Source organism: Xiphophorus maculatus, unplaced genomic scaffold, assembly GCF_002775205.1.
Source record: "Xiphophorus maculatus strain JP 163 A unplaced genomic scaffold, X_maculatus-5.0-male Unplaced_Scaffold_BN000126F, whole genome shotgun sequence".
Lineage (NCBI taxonomy): Eukaryota > Metazoa > Chordata > Actinopteri > Cyprinodontiformes > Poeciliidae > Xiphophorus > Xiphophorus maculatus.
Window position 1 is genome coordinate 1 of NW_019369758.1, and position 13,775 is coordinate 13,775.

The following is a 13,775-nucleotide window of genomic DNA, read 5'->3' on the forward strand; positions in this document are numbered from 1 at the left end:
CATTCAGGTAACTCAAACCCGGAAGCACACGTCACACATTGACGTCAATGACCGCCTGAAGCAGAGTCTTTGAATGTAGGCCTTCTGCGATCATTTGGTCACTAATCATTTTCTTTGTCTTGCAGGTAAATGCTTCTAAATACAAAAGCCATTAAAGATAGGTTATCCTTTCTAAAATGGACGAGCATCGCTATGCAGGATAAAAAGAGAATTTTTGGTCCGGGTCTTTATTTAAAGACCTGTAAGGAGGAGGATATGTGGACTCTGATTGGCTCAGGAGATTATTGGTTTCAACAACGGCAATCTGTGTCATGTGACTAAACTTCAATAGTCACGTAACATTTGATATAGATTTATGATGCTGCTATATAGAAATGGATATTTAAATCTCATCACAGTATTTTTATACAGTCTTTGAATGTGTTATCTGTGATAATTTAGTCACCTTGTCTTTTCGTTGTCACGTCAATATTTGTAAAAACTGAAAACAAAATATTCTACTAGCTTGTATAATTACATCATATAAAATACATACTTATGTAGCGTATAAGCTGTTAATGACTTATTTTAACTGAGATGCGTCGCTTTGAAAATAATTAAACTTTAAGACTTAAAAGCAAGAGAAAAGAATACAGCAAACTCAAACCCCGAATCACACGTCACAGATTAACGTCAATGACCGCCTGAAGCAGAGTCTTTGAATGTAGGCCCTTCTGCGATCATTTGGTCACTAATCATTTCTTTGTCTTGCAGGTAAATGCTTCTAAATACAAAAGCCATTAAAGATAGGTTATCCTTTCTAAAATGGACGAGCATCGCTATGCAGGATAAAAAGAGAATTTTTAGTCCGGGTCTTTATTTAAAGGCCTGTATGAAAAGGAGGTGGATATGTGGTCACGTGTCTCTGGTAAACAAGCTCGTATCGGTTCCGCTCCGCTGGCGGGCAAAAACAAGGAGGAGGCCGATGAATGCTTTACGAACTTTGTTCCTCTTTTGGCAGGATGAACAAGTACAACGTACTGGACGCTAGCTTCCCTGAAACTAACACACTGAGCTCCTCACAACAACCGGACACTTTTCTCGCTCTTCTTCTTCCTCCCACCACCTGCACGTTGCTCTCTACTGCCCCCTCGGGAAAGGCTGGGCCTGTAATAGCAGGTTATTGTTTTAGCTGACGGCAATATGTGTCATTTGACTAAACTTTTAATAGTCAGGATATGTGATATAGATATATGATGTTGCTATATAGAAATAGATATTTAATTCTTCATCAGAGTATTTTTTTATACAGTCTTTGAATGTATATTATCTGCGATTATTTAGTCACTCTGTCTTTTGTAAAAACAAAAAACTAAATATTCTACTAGCTTATTTAAAGTATAATTATATTAAATAAAATTCATACTTATGTACTGTATAAGCAGTTAATGACTTGTTTTAACTGAGAGCTTCGCTTTGAAATGATTACACTTTAAGACTAAAAAGGAAGAGGAAAGAATACAGCAAACTCAAACCGCGAATCACACGTCACACATTGACGTCAATGACCGTCAAAATAATTAAACCTTAAGACTAAAAAGGAAGAGGAACGCATTCAGGTAACTCAAACCCGGAAGCACACGTCACACATTGACGTCAATGACCGTCAAATAATTAAACCTTAAGACTAAAAAGGAAGAGGAACGCATTCAGGTAACTGAAACCCGGAAGCACACGTCACACTTTGACGTCAATGACCGTCAAAATAATTAAACCTTAAGACTAAAAAGGAAGAGGAACGCATTCAGGTAACTGAAACCCGGAAGCACACGTCACACTTTGACGTCAATGACCGCCTGAAGCAGAGTCTTTGAATGTAGGCCTTCTGCGATCATTTGGTCACTAATCATTTTCTTTGTCTTGCAGGTAAATGCTTCTAAATACAAAAGCCATTAAAGATAGGTTATCCTTTCTAAAATGGACGAGCATCGCTATGCAGGATAAAAAGAGAATTTTTGGTCCGGGTCTTTATTTAAAGACCTGTAAGGAGGAGGATATGTGGACTCTGATTGGCTCAGGAGATTATTGGTTTCAAACAACGGCAATCTGTGTCATGTGACTAAACTTCAATAGTCACGTAACATTTGATATAGATTTATGATGCTGCTATATAGAAATGGATATTTAAATCTTCATCACAGTATTTTTTATACAGTCTTTGAATGTGTTATCTGTGATAATTTAGTCACCTTGTCTTTTCGTTGTCACGTCAATATTTGTAAAAACTGAAAACAAAATATTCTACTAGCTTGTATAATTACATCATATAAAATACATACTTATGTAGCGTATAAGCTGTTAATGACTTATTTTAACTGAGATGCGTCGCTTTGAAAATAATTAAACTTTAAGACTTAAAAGCAAGAGAAAAGAATACAGCAAACTCAAACCCCGAATCACACGTCACAGATTAACGTCAATGACCGCCTGAAGCAGAGTCTTTGAATGTAGGCCTTCTGCGATCATTTGGTCACTAATCATTTTCTTTGTCTTGCAGGTAAATGCTTCTAAATACAAAAGCCATTAAAGATAGGTTATCCTTTCTAAAATGGACGAGCATCGCTATGCAGGATAAAAAGAGAATTTTTAGTCCGGGTCTTTATTTAAAGGCCTGTATGAAAAGGAGGTGGATATGTGGTCACGTGTCTCTGGTAAACAAGCTCGTATCGGTTCCGCTCCGCTGGCGGGCAAAAACAAGGAGGAGGCCGATGAATGCTTTACGAACTTTGTTCCTCTTTTGGCAGGATGAACAAGTACAACGTACTGGACAGCTAGCTTCCCTGAAACTAACACACTGAGCTCCTCACAACAACCGGACACTTTTCTCGCTCTTCTTCTTCCTCCCACCACCTGCACGTTGCTCTCTACTGCCCCCTCGGGAAAGGCTGGGCCTGTAATAGCAGGTTATTGTTTTAGCTGACGGCAATATGTGTCATTTGACTAAACTTTTAATAGTCAGGATATGTGATATAGATATATGATGTTGCTATATAGAAATAGATATTTAATTCTTCATCAGAGTATTTTTTTATACAGTCTTTGAATGTATATTATCTGCGATTATTTAGTCACTCTGTCTTTTGTAAAAACAAAAACTAAATATTCTACTAGCTTATTTAAAGTATAATTATATTAAATAAAATTCATACTTATGTACTGTATAAGCAGTTAATGACTTGTTTTAACTGAGATGCTTCGCTTTGAAAATTATTACACTTTAAGACTAAAAAGGAAGAGGAAAGAATACAGCAAACTCAAACCGCGAATCACACGTCACACATTGACGTCAATGACCGTCAAAATAATTAAACCTTAAGACTAAAAAGGAAGAGGAACGCATTCAGGTAACTCAAACCCGGAAGCACACGTCACACATTGACGTCAATGACCGTCAAAATAATTAAACCTTAAGACTAAAAAGGAAGAGGAACGCATTCAGGTAACTGAAACCCGGAAGCACACGTCACACTTTGACGTCAATGACCGTCAAAATAATTAAACCTTAAGACTAAAAAGGAAGAGGAACGCATTCAGGTAACTGAAACCCGGAAGCACACGTCACACTTTGACGTCAATGACCGCCTGAAGCAGAGTCTTTGAATGTAGGCCTTCTGCGATCATTTGGTCACTAATCATTTTCTTTGTCTTGCAGGTAAATGCTTCTAAATACAAAAGCCATTAAAGATAGGTTATCCTTTCTAAAATGGACGAGCATCGCTATGCAGGATAAAAAGAGAATTTTTGGTCCGGGTCTTTATTTAAAGACCTGTAAGGAGGAGGATATGTGGACTCTGATTGGCTCAGGAGATTATTGGTTTCAAACAACGGCAATCTGTGTCATGTGACTAAACTTCAATAGTCACGTAACATTTGATATAGATTTATGATGCTGCTATATAGAAATGGATATTTAAATCTTCATCACAGTATTTTTTATACAGTCTTTGAATGTGTTATCTGTGATAATTTAGTCACCTTGTCTTTTCGTTGTCACGTCAATATTTGTAAAAACTGAAAACAAAATATTCTACTAGCTTGTATAATTACATCATATAAAATACATACTTATGTAGCGTATAAGCTGTTAATGACTTATTTTAACTGAGATGCGTCGCTTTGAAAATAATTAAACTTTAAGACTTAAAAGCAAGAGAAAAGAATACAGCAAACTCAAACCCCGAATCACACGTCACAGATTAACGTCAATGACCGCCTGAAGCAGAGTCTTTGAATGTAGGCCTTCTGCGATCATTTGGTCACTAATCATTTTCTTTGTCTTGCAGGTAAATGCTTCTAAATCCAAAAGCCATTAAAGATAGGTTATCCTTTCTAAAATGGACGAGCATCGCTATGCAGGATAAAAAGAGAATTTTTAGTCCGGGTCTTTATTTAAAGGCCTGTATGAAAAGGAGGTGGATATGTGGTCACGTGTCTCTGGTAAACAAGCTCGTATCGGTTCCGCTCCGCTGGCGGGCAAAAACAAGGAGGAGGCCGATGAATGCTTTACGAACTTTGTTCCTCTTTTGGCAGGATGAACAAGTACAACGTACTGGACAGCTAGCTTCCCTGAAACTAACACACTGAGCTCCTCACAACAACCGGACACTTTTCTCGCTCTTCTTCTTCCTCCCACCACCTGCACGTTGCTCTCTACTGCCCCCTCGGGAAAGGCTGGGCCTGTAATAGCAGGTTATTGTTTTAGCTGACGGCAATATGTGTCATTTGACTAAACTTTTAATAGTCAGGATATGTGATATAGATATATGATGTTGCTATATAGAAATAGATATTTAATTCTTCATCAGAGTATTTTTTTATACAGTCTTTGAATGTATATTATCTGCGATTATTTAGTCACTCTGTCTTTTGTAAAAACAAAAAACTAAATATTCTACTAGCTTATTTAAAGTATAATTATATTAAATAAAATTCATACTTATGTACTGTATAAGCAGTTAATGACTTGTTTTAACTGAGATGCTTCGCTTTGAAAATTATTACACTTTAAGACTAAAAAGGAAGAGGAAAGAATACAGCAAACTCAAACCGCGAATCACACGTCACACATTGACGTCAATGACCGTCAAAATAATTAAACCTTAAGACTAAAAAGGAAGAGGAACGCATTCAGGTAACTCAAACCCGGAAGCACACGTCACACATTGACGTCAATGACCGTCAAAATAATTAAACCTTAAGACTAAAAAGGAAGAGGAACGCATTCAGGTAACTGAAACCCGGAAGCACACGTCACACTTTGACGTCAATGACCGTCAAAATAATTAAACCTTAAGACTAAAAAGGAAGAGGAACGCATTCAGGTAACTGAAACCCGGAAGCACACGTCACACTTTGACGTCAATGACCGCCTGAAGCAGAGTCTTTGAATGTAGGCCTTCTGCGATCATTTGGTCACTAATCATTTCTTTGTCTTGCAGGTAAATGCTTCTAAATACAAAAGCCATTAAAGATAGGTTATCCTTTCTAAAATGGACGAGCATCGCTATGCAGGATAAAAAGAGAATTTTTGGTCCGGGTCTTTATTTAAAGACCTGTAAGGAGGAGGATATGTGGACTCTGATTGGCTCAGGAGATTATTGGTTTCAAACAACGGCAATCTGTATCATGTGACTAAACTTCAATAGTCACGTAACATTTGATATAGATTTATGATGCTGCTATATAGAAATGGATATTTAAATCTCATCACAGTATTTTTATACAGTCTTTGAATGTGTTATCTGTGATAATTTAGTCACCTTGTCTTTTCGTTGTCACGTCAATATTTGTAAAAACTGAAAACAAAATATTCTACTAGCTTGTATAATTACATCATATAAAATACATACTTATGTAGCGTATAAGCTGTTAATGACTTATTTTAACTGAGATGCGTCGCTTTGAAAATAATTAAACTTTAAGACTTAAAAGCAAGAGAAAAGAATACAGCAAACTCAAACCCCGAATCACACGTCACAGATTAACGTCAATGACCGCCTGAAGCAGAGTCTTTGAATGTAGGCCTTCTGCGATCATTTGGTCACTAATCATTTTCTTTGTCTTGCAGGTAAATGCTTCTAAATCAAAAGCCATTAAAGATAGGTTATCCTTTCTAAAATGGACGAGCATCGCTATGCAGGATAAAAAGAGAATTTTTAGTCCGGGTCTTTATTTAAAGGCCTGTATGAAAAGGAGGTGGATATGTGGTCACGTGTCTCTGGTAAACAAGCTCGTATCGGTTCCGCTCCGCTGGCGGGCAAAAACAAGGAGGAGGCCGATGAATGCTTTACGAACTTTGTTCCTCTTTTGGCAGGATGAACAAGTACAACGTACTGGACAGCTAGCTTCCCTGAAACTAACACACTGAGCTCCTCACAACAACCGGACACTTTTCTCGCATCTTCTTCTTCCTCCCACCACCTGCACGTTGCTCTCTCTACTGCCCCCTCGGGAAAGGCTGGGCCTGTAATAGCAGGTTATTGTTTTAGCTGACGGCAATATGTGTCATTTGACTAAACTTTTAATAGTCAGGATATGTGATATAGATATATGATGTGCTATATAGAAATAGATATTTAATTCTTCATCAGAGTATTTTTTATACAGTCTTTGATGTATATTATCTGCGATTATTTAGTCACTCTGTCTTTTGTAAAACAAAAAACAAATATTCTACTAGCTTATTTAAAGTATAATTATATTAAATAAAATTCATACTTATGTAACAGCTTCTCCTATACCCGTACCCATCATGCAGACACAGAGGACAGTTGGTTGGATTTTAAGTTGTTTAATTTTTTATCTGTAATGAGTAGTTGACACAAACAGCGCAGTTAGCCTCCCCTACTGTCCACTAGTCACTCACAGCAGAGCGCAAAACAGTCTGTGTTGTGGATAGGTGCAGTGCGGGATCACGTGGTGTTATTAGTGATTGTAGATCAGCTGTTGCTCACCTTTTGGCTTTATGAGTGGGTGATGGGGGAGGTTTTGCTTTTTGCTGACCGCCGTAAGCGCCGTAACATATTTTTCTCTGACATGTGATCATATAGTGGTTTCGATAAATGATACATCTTTAAATGAATTTTATACAATTTGGTCTTTCTTTTATAAATGAAATAATTTAGAAAAATAAATACTGACAGCAATCAAAAATAATTATTAAGTTACTAAATAGCGCCCTCTGGTGCTTCACAGAAAAACAAAGCTGGCCATGTCGTCGTCATGGAAACAGCTAATAAACATAACTGACAAACTGGCTAATACAACAGACAAACATAACTGACAAACTGGCTAACATAACTGACACATTAAAATACTGACATTTTTACCTGTAATGAGTAGTTGACACAAACAGCGCAGTTAGCCTCCCCTACTGGTCCACTAGTCACTCTGTGTACCGCAACAAAACTCCAATTTAGTCCCCAAACAAAACCACAAATACTAGTCACAGGAGAACCGGATTTGATGACTTACCACAGCAGAGCGCAAAACAGTCTGTGTGGAATTTCCGGTTTCGATGTTGTTTTGTTACTCAATTTTGACGCGCAAGACGTAACCGGTAAAATCCGGTTTAGGATTTTCAAAATAAAAGATCCGGAAGTAGTTCATTATTTCTTGCGCGGCCCGGTACCAATGGTTCGCGGACCGGTGGTTGGGGACCACTGCTTTAGCTGACCTTAATGTTTCTTGTGTATTATTTTGGCCATTATTGTTAAACTTAGTGTTGATGTGTGTATTATAGGCGTGTCTATCGGACAGTTATGTATCGGTTCAATACGGGACGCACATTTAACGGCCAAATATGGGACGACTCCGTATTTTACGGGATGGGTGGCGATCCTATTCAGGAAGAAATAAAGGTTAGCTACATCCGGGAGGGGAAAATGTCGCATAAATTAAATTGACCAATTTACTTGTGTGTTTACGAGCGTTTCTCTCAGATTCGACTTGTTAAAGGAGCGTGTGCGCAGGCGCGAAGCACCAGCATCCCCAGGTCAGCTGGATGCAGACCTAACCGGAAGGATGCTGCGAGTCGGGAGGAAGTCGTGCGGATTGTGTTTTTTGACGCCGTGACACTTTGCGCCCTTTTCTCTTGGTGTCAAATACCATTGTTTCCACTATGTTCCATCCTGTTACTCCAAACCTGCAGACAGCGGAGGCAAGAGGAGCTCCGTCGCTAAGCTGCTGCTGGGAGTGTTCGTGGTGTATATGCTGCACACCGCCTGGCTGCTGTACGGCTTCCTCAACACCAAACCCTGCGATGGAGGCAGGGGAGAGCCCTGCATTTCTTCCTACCTGGCTGCCAAACCCAGACTGCAGTTAGTACAGGCTGTTTTTTATTCTTAATTGATCAATCATGATGGAAAATATATGAAAATCAAGCAGATTTCTTTTAGCGCAACACACAATACTAGTTATCTACTTATGTAACATTTCTCTGCATAAAGCTCTTCTTCATGAAAATTAGACACTTAGCTTCCTCTGTTTATCAGACATAATTAAGTTGAAATAAAAAAAAAAACTAAGTAATGTTATCTATCTATAATAGATTACATTTAGCTTTGAACCACAAAATGTGTAAAGGTATTTGCACTGTACAGAAAAATGTTTCTCCGTAGAATAATCAGTCTGAATTCAGCACGCATGATAGTTATATTTCTATGTTTTTGGTTCAAAGGAGTCTTGCTTTTGTTTAGTGTTGAATCATGTTTTTTTTCACTATGTGCCCTTTTGTTTAGATGAGTGTCTTTACCTGCCTTGTGCCAGATAACAGCCAACTGACCCTCGCTCTAAGGGTAGACCTCTTTGACCCTCACTCTACGTTTGAGAGGTGGGTTTGACACAACATAGTTTCATATCCACATAATGTTTTTACAATATGTTGTAAACCGCAGATTTCAGTATCCTTTATTGGGGTTGTATGTAAATAAATAAACTAACACAAAGTGGTATATATTTGTGAAGTGGAAGGAAAAGGATGCATGGTTTCAACATTTTGTACAAATTAAAATCTTACAATTGTTTTCAGCTTTGTGCGAATATTTTAGTGAACCCCCCTTTTTCAGCCTTTTAACAGCCAAGCCTGTCCCGTTACACTGGATTTTATTTTGGGTTATTACAGTAAAGGGGCTCATTATAAATTCATACTACAGAACAGAGGATTTTCTTAGTAAAAAAAATCAAAAACGCTACTTTGTTTCAGTTTCAATCATATAAATAAGAGCAAAATGAAAGACACTGAAGTAAACACTCGAGAGATGAAAATTTTTCAAGGGGTGTAAATACTTTAACCCATCATTTTGAACTTTGTATACAAAATCATGTTTTTAAAAAAAATATTAGTTAAAAAAGATCTATGTCCCACAAACAGCAAAATGTCTCCATGTTTCTCCAGACAGGTGAGCGTCTCACTGCCAGAGGAGACTCAGAATAATGGCTCTCTGTACGCAGTTGTTTATGTTCACAAAGCCGGTGTTTCACCCTTGGAGGACCGGAGAGAAGTCCACTACGCTGCTCAGCTTACCACATACATAACTCCTCCAAGCACAAAAGGCCAGAAGGCCTCAAGGAAGGTACCTCCTGGTGGTAGAGTCTAATACCGTGTCCCAGTTCAACCTTATGTCACCGTGGCTTTGCCAGAAATCAGATGTCTTTGTGTTTCCACCAGAAGCGTGAATCTCAAAGGCCTGTATCGCACTGGAGACCGCACCTGTCCATCACTGTGATGTCAGAGGAGTTCATCTTCAGCAAGGCGGGGCTTCCCAGTGACGTGCGACGATACATGAGATTGTAAGTGAGCAGGATTCACTGCTGCCGCACGTACTGGTTACTGCAGTGATGGAAAAACCGGGGCATCAAAAATGAAGCTTCTGTTGTTAATAAATAAATCATGAACATTGAGTTTTCATTCAGCTCTGGAAACCAATAAGTCTTAAAGAAACACATAATCATCATTTATTGGATGGAAGGAGCAAAACTGTATTTCAAGATTTCATTTAGGCACAAACATGCAGAAAGACAGGTGGCATAAAAATGTAGTTTAGAGAAACAAAACAAGAGACACAAGCTAAGCCATGACACAAAAGAACTAGAATAGTGAGACAAAGGACATTAGGGAAACAATTTGATCAAAAAAAGCAACCAGGGATGAAAGAACAGGCTATAAAACATTAATACTGAACAGGAAACGACCAATAACAAGAGACCATAACAAGACGTCTGCAGACGAACACAGAAATCCTAGAATTAGTAAAGGTATAGATCCATAAACAGAGATAACAAAATGTTTTTTTTTTTGAAGAAATAGAACATACTAACCCAAATAATTTTTCAGCTCATGTATAAAATATTTTGAGCCTTTCACACCTTCTTAGAACCGTTCTTCTTTCTCTTCTTCTCTGCTTGCAGATCCCAGGAGGGCAGACGGATGACTTATCTGCCCCTGCTGCTGGTCAATGAGCTCAGCTGCAGAGTCAAAGACCTCATGGTAGGACGGCGACCCACACAGATTCTTATAGGATCATGCCTGTTGGTGTTTTCAGGTCAGACCGATTCCACACCCTTGTTCTGACAGGAGATCAACGGCAGCAGCATGCAGCTCCCTCTAACTGTGTCCTACGAAGGAATCTCTCTGAGGACGTTCAGGTTTTGGATCCACCTGCATGACATAGTTTATTCCCTCAGACAGTTTGGTGAGCCGGGGTGGAAGTTGTGTTTTCATAAGATATGAAATGAGGCTGTTGATGAGCCTGAAATCATTTCAGTGTAATAAATTGTTCTGCATCTCTCTGTAGGTTTCACTGAGGAGAATATTGATGAGATTAAAGAGACTTAATAGGATCCAACGTTTACCTGCTAGTGCTGACTGCACTCATCACATCTCTACAAGTAAGAGCACACAACATAAGTGGAAAAGAATGCTTTTGACAGAATGCTTCATGCACTTTGAACTTGTTCAAATTAAATCCTGTCACAGTAAACTTAGTGTTATTGTTACTGTGATTTTAGGTGATGGACCAGCACAATGTAGTGTGTGACTGAGAAGCTGAGAGATTTCCAAAATCTTTCGATAAGCAAAATCTGAAAAGTGCGGCAGGCGTTTATATTCAGCAGCAGATTAGTTTGCTTATGACTTGTTATACACATCCACATCATAGTGTTGAGAATTACTGGAAAATATTTACTTTCCTTCAACTTCACATTTCTCTGACTTTTTCTTGGCCTACTGCATGAAATCCCAACAAAATACGTCAAGGTTTGTGGTAGTAAATATGACAAAAAGGGAAAATGTTTAAGAGGTATAAATATTTTTAAAAGGTATTGATAGATACTTCTGAGGATTAGTGTTTTAACTCTTACATGTTCTAAATAAATGCAACATCCAAATGTATTAAAAGTATACCCATTTTAATTCATAGCGATAACTTTATAATTTGCAGCTCATTTGTGAATTTCTGGCTCTGAAAAATGACATATGCTCGTGGGCGAAAAAGAAGAGCATGGTGGGAATGTCGAGGAAGTCAGGTCATTTTTATCTTCTTTTCCATATTAGAAACAATTTGACCAAACATCGACTGCAAATGAACGGCCGCATCGTTTCCTCTGTTCCATTTCCAGTTTTATGGCGCTGTCTCGGCACTTTGCTGATTTTCCTCCATCTGCTGGAGGAGACCAGTCTGCTGGTGCTCCTTCCTGTCGGACTGGGAGCGTGTGTAGAGGTACTCGCCATGTCCTTCAAACTAAAAATAGTTAAATCAAAGTAAAGCATCCTGAACTCAATAATCCTTCCTCCCACCAGGTGTGGAAGGTGTTTAAAGTGTTTAAAATCCAGATAAGCAGGAGGTGTCATGTAAGCGTGCTGTTTTAGCTAAATAATATTTCACGTATAACTGTTTTGAGCCTTCGAAAGCTCCAAGCCGCCTCTTATCTCATCGCAGACAAACAAGCTGGATGAAGAGGAGCGAAAGACGGTGGAGTACGACACGCAGGTGGTTTAAATAGTCTCTCTGAGCTCAGAGTTAATGTTGTGCCTCAAGCTTTGTTTGATTTCAGTGCTTTGTGCTTTTCCCCCTGCAGGCCTCCAGATACTTGTCCTACTTGGTGTATCCTCTGTGCATCAGCGGAGCCGTTTTCTCTCTGGGCTACATACGCCAAAAGAAGTGAGCTCATTCAGAGATTCCTCTGCTTCGATTTATAAGTGTAAGGCCTCTTATCAGAAAACATTTAAATGCGTCATTCCGGCTCTCGGATAGATTTCTTTCCTTCGGGCTCGTTTGTTTAGCGATGAAGCAAATTGAGAAGTCAGGTTAAAATCAAAATTGAAAAATTGGTGGAAATAGGTTTGTTTTAGCAAACAGACTACATTTGTTGTACAAGTCTGAGGAACAACGAGTGATCATTATATTGACTGTAAACTGTGTTACGTTGGCAGTTACTATTCTTGGCTGGTCAACACCCTGGTCACTGGTGAGTTTCTTTACATTTGTCCACAGACTGGCTCCTCCCAGTCAGATCTGGCGTGTTTTCTAGATGCACGTATTGTGCATCAGATGTGTTGTGTAGATCATATCTTATGTCTGTATTTTCCCCAGGTGTGTATGCACTCGGCTTCTTATCTATGGCTCCTCAGCTCTTCATCAACGACAAGGTCTGATAAACCAGAATCAGTTGAAGTCACATTCTCAATTTCCTCGTTAGCAGAAATCATGCAGCAAAATTGTGACTAAATGATTCTGATGTTTTGCAGTACTTTGCATAAGAATTCACACTTCTTGAATTTCTTACCGCTTTACAACCTCAAACTTGTTTTCTTGGGATTTTATGTGATTAAACCCTCCTCTTAGTAAGTAGAAGAAAAAATTACTATTAAAAGTTTGGATTTGTATTCAGCCGGCCTGAGTGAAGGGCATGCTTTGCAGAAGAGATGTCTACCAGCTTTATAAACCGTTTGCACATTTGTCTTTGCAAAACAACTCAAGCAATCTCAGATTGGACAGAGTGAACAACAATTTTTAAGTCTCGACGCAGATAATATTTAGGACCTCACGTTGATCATTGTAACACATTAATCACCTCTGACCAGTTTTCCTACTGGAAAGTGGGGATGCTTTTCATCAGCAGGAGATGATGAAAAGCATCCCCACACCATGATACTGCTACCAGCAAGTTTCACATTGTGTATAGTGTTTTAAAGGTAATTTACCGTGTTGATTTTCATTCACACATTCTGTTTGGTTTATGGACAAAATGAATGCATCTGCATCTGATCAGAACATCAGTTCTAATTGCTCTGTTAGATTTCTAAAGCTTAGGATATTCTTTTTTTATCCTAACCCTTAAACTTCTCCACAGCCTTATACCTGGGCTATCTGCTGTGATTCTTGGTTTTTTGTGATGTAATTTCCTCTAATATTCTCTAGCAGAACCCTGAGACCTACTCACAACTGCTGGATTTATACTGAAAGTAAATTGCTTGCATGGTGACTCCATTTACCAGTTAGGCAGTTGGTTTGCATTAGATTTCATTTAGGTTTAATGAAACTGTAAGTCTACAGTATTTAACTTCTTATTTGTAGCATACCTCCCCCCCCCCCAAAACACAACAAAACAAAACTTTAAAAAATGTCAATTTCACTTCATAGGTGTGCTCTCGTTTGTGGTTGTTTGTCACAAAATAATTCCAGTAAAATACACCAAAGTCTGTGGTTGTAAAATGGTAGAAAGTGAAAAAAAAAATC

The 13,775-nt window shown here is 38.5% G+C and overlaps 1 pseudogene; it reads left to right on the plus strand.

Moving 5' to 3' along the window:
- Nucleotides 1-7,918: 7,918 nt before the first annotated feature.
- Nucleotides 7,919-13,658, plus strand: LOC111607829 (annotated as a pseudogene).
- The last annotated feature ends 117 nt before the right edge of the window (nt 13,659-13,775 follow it).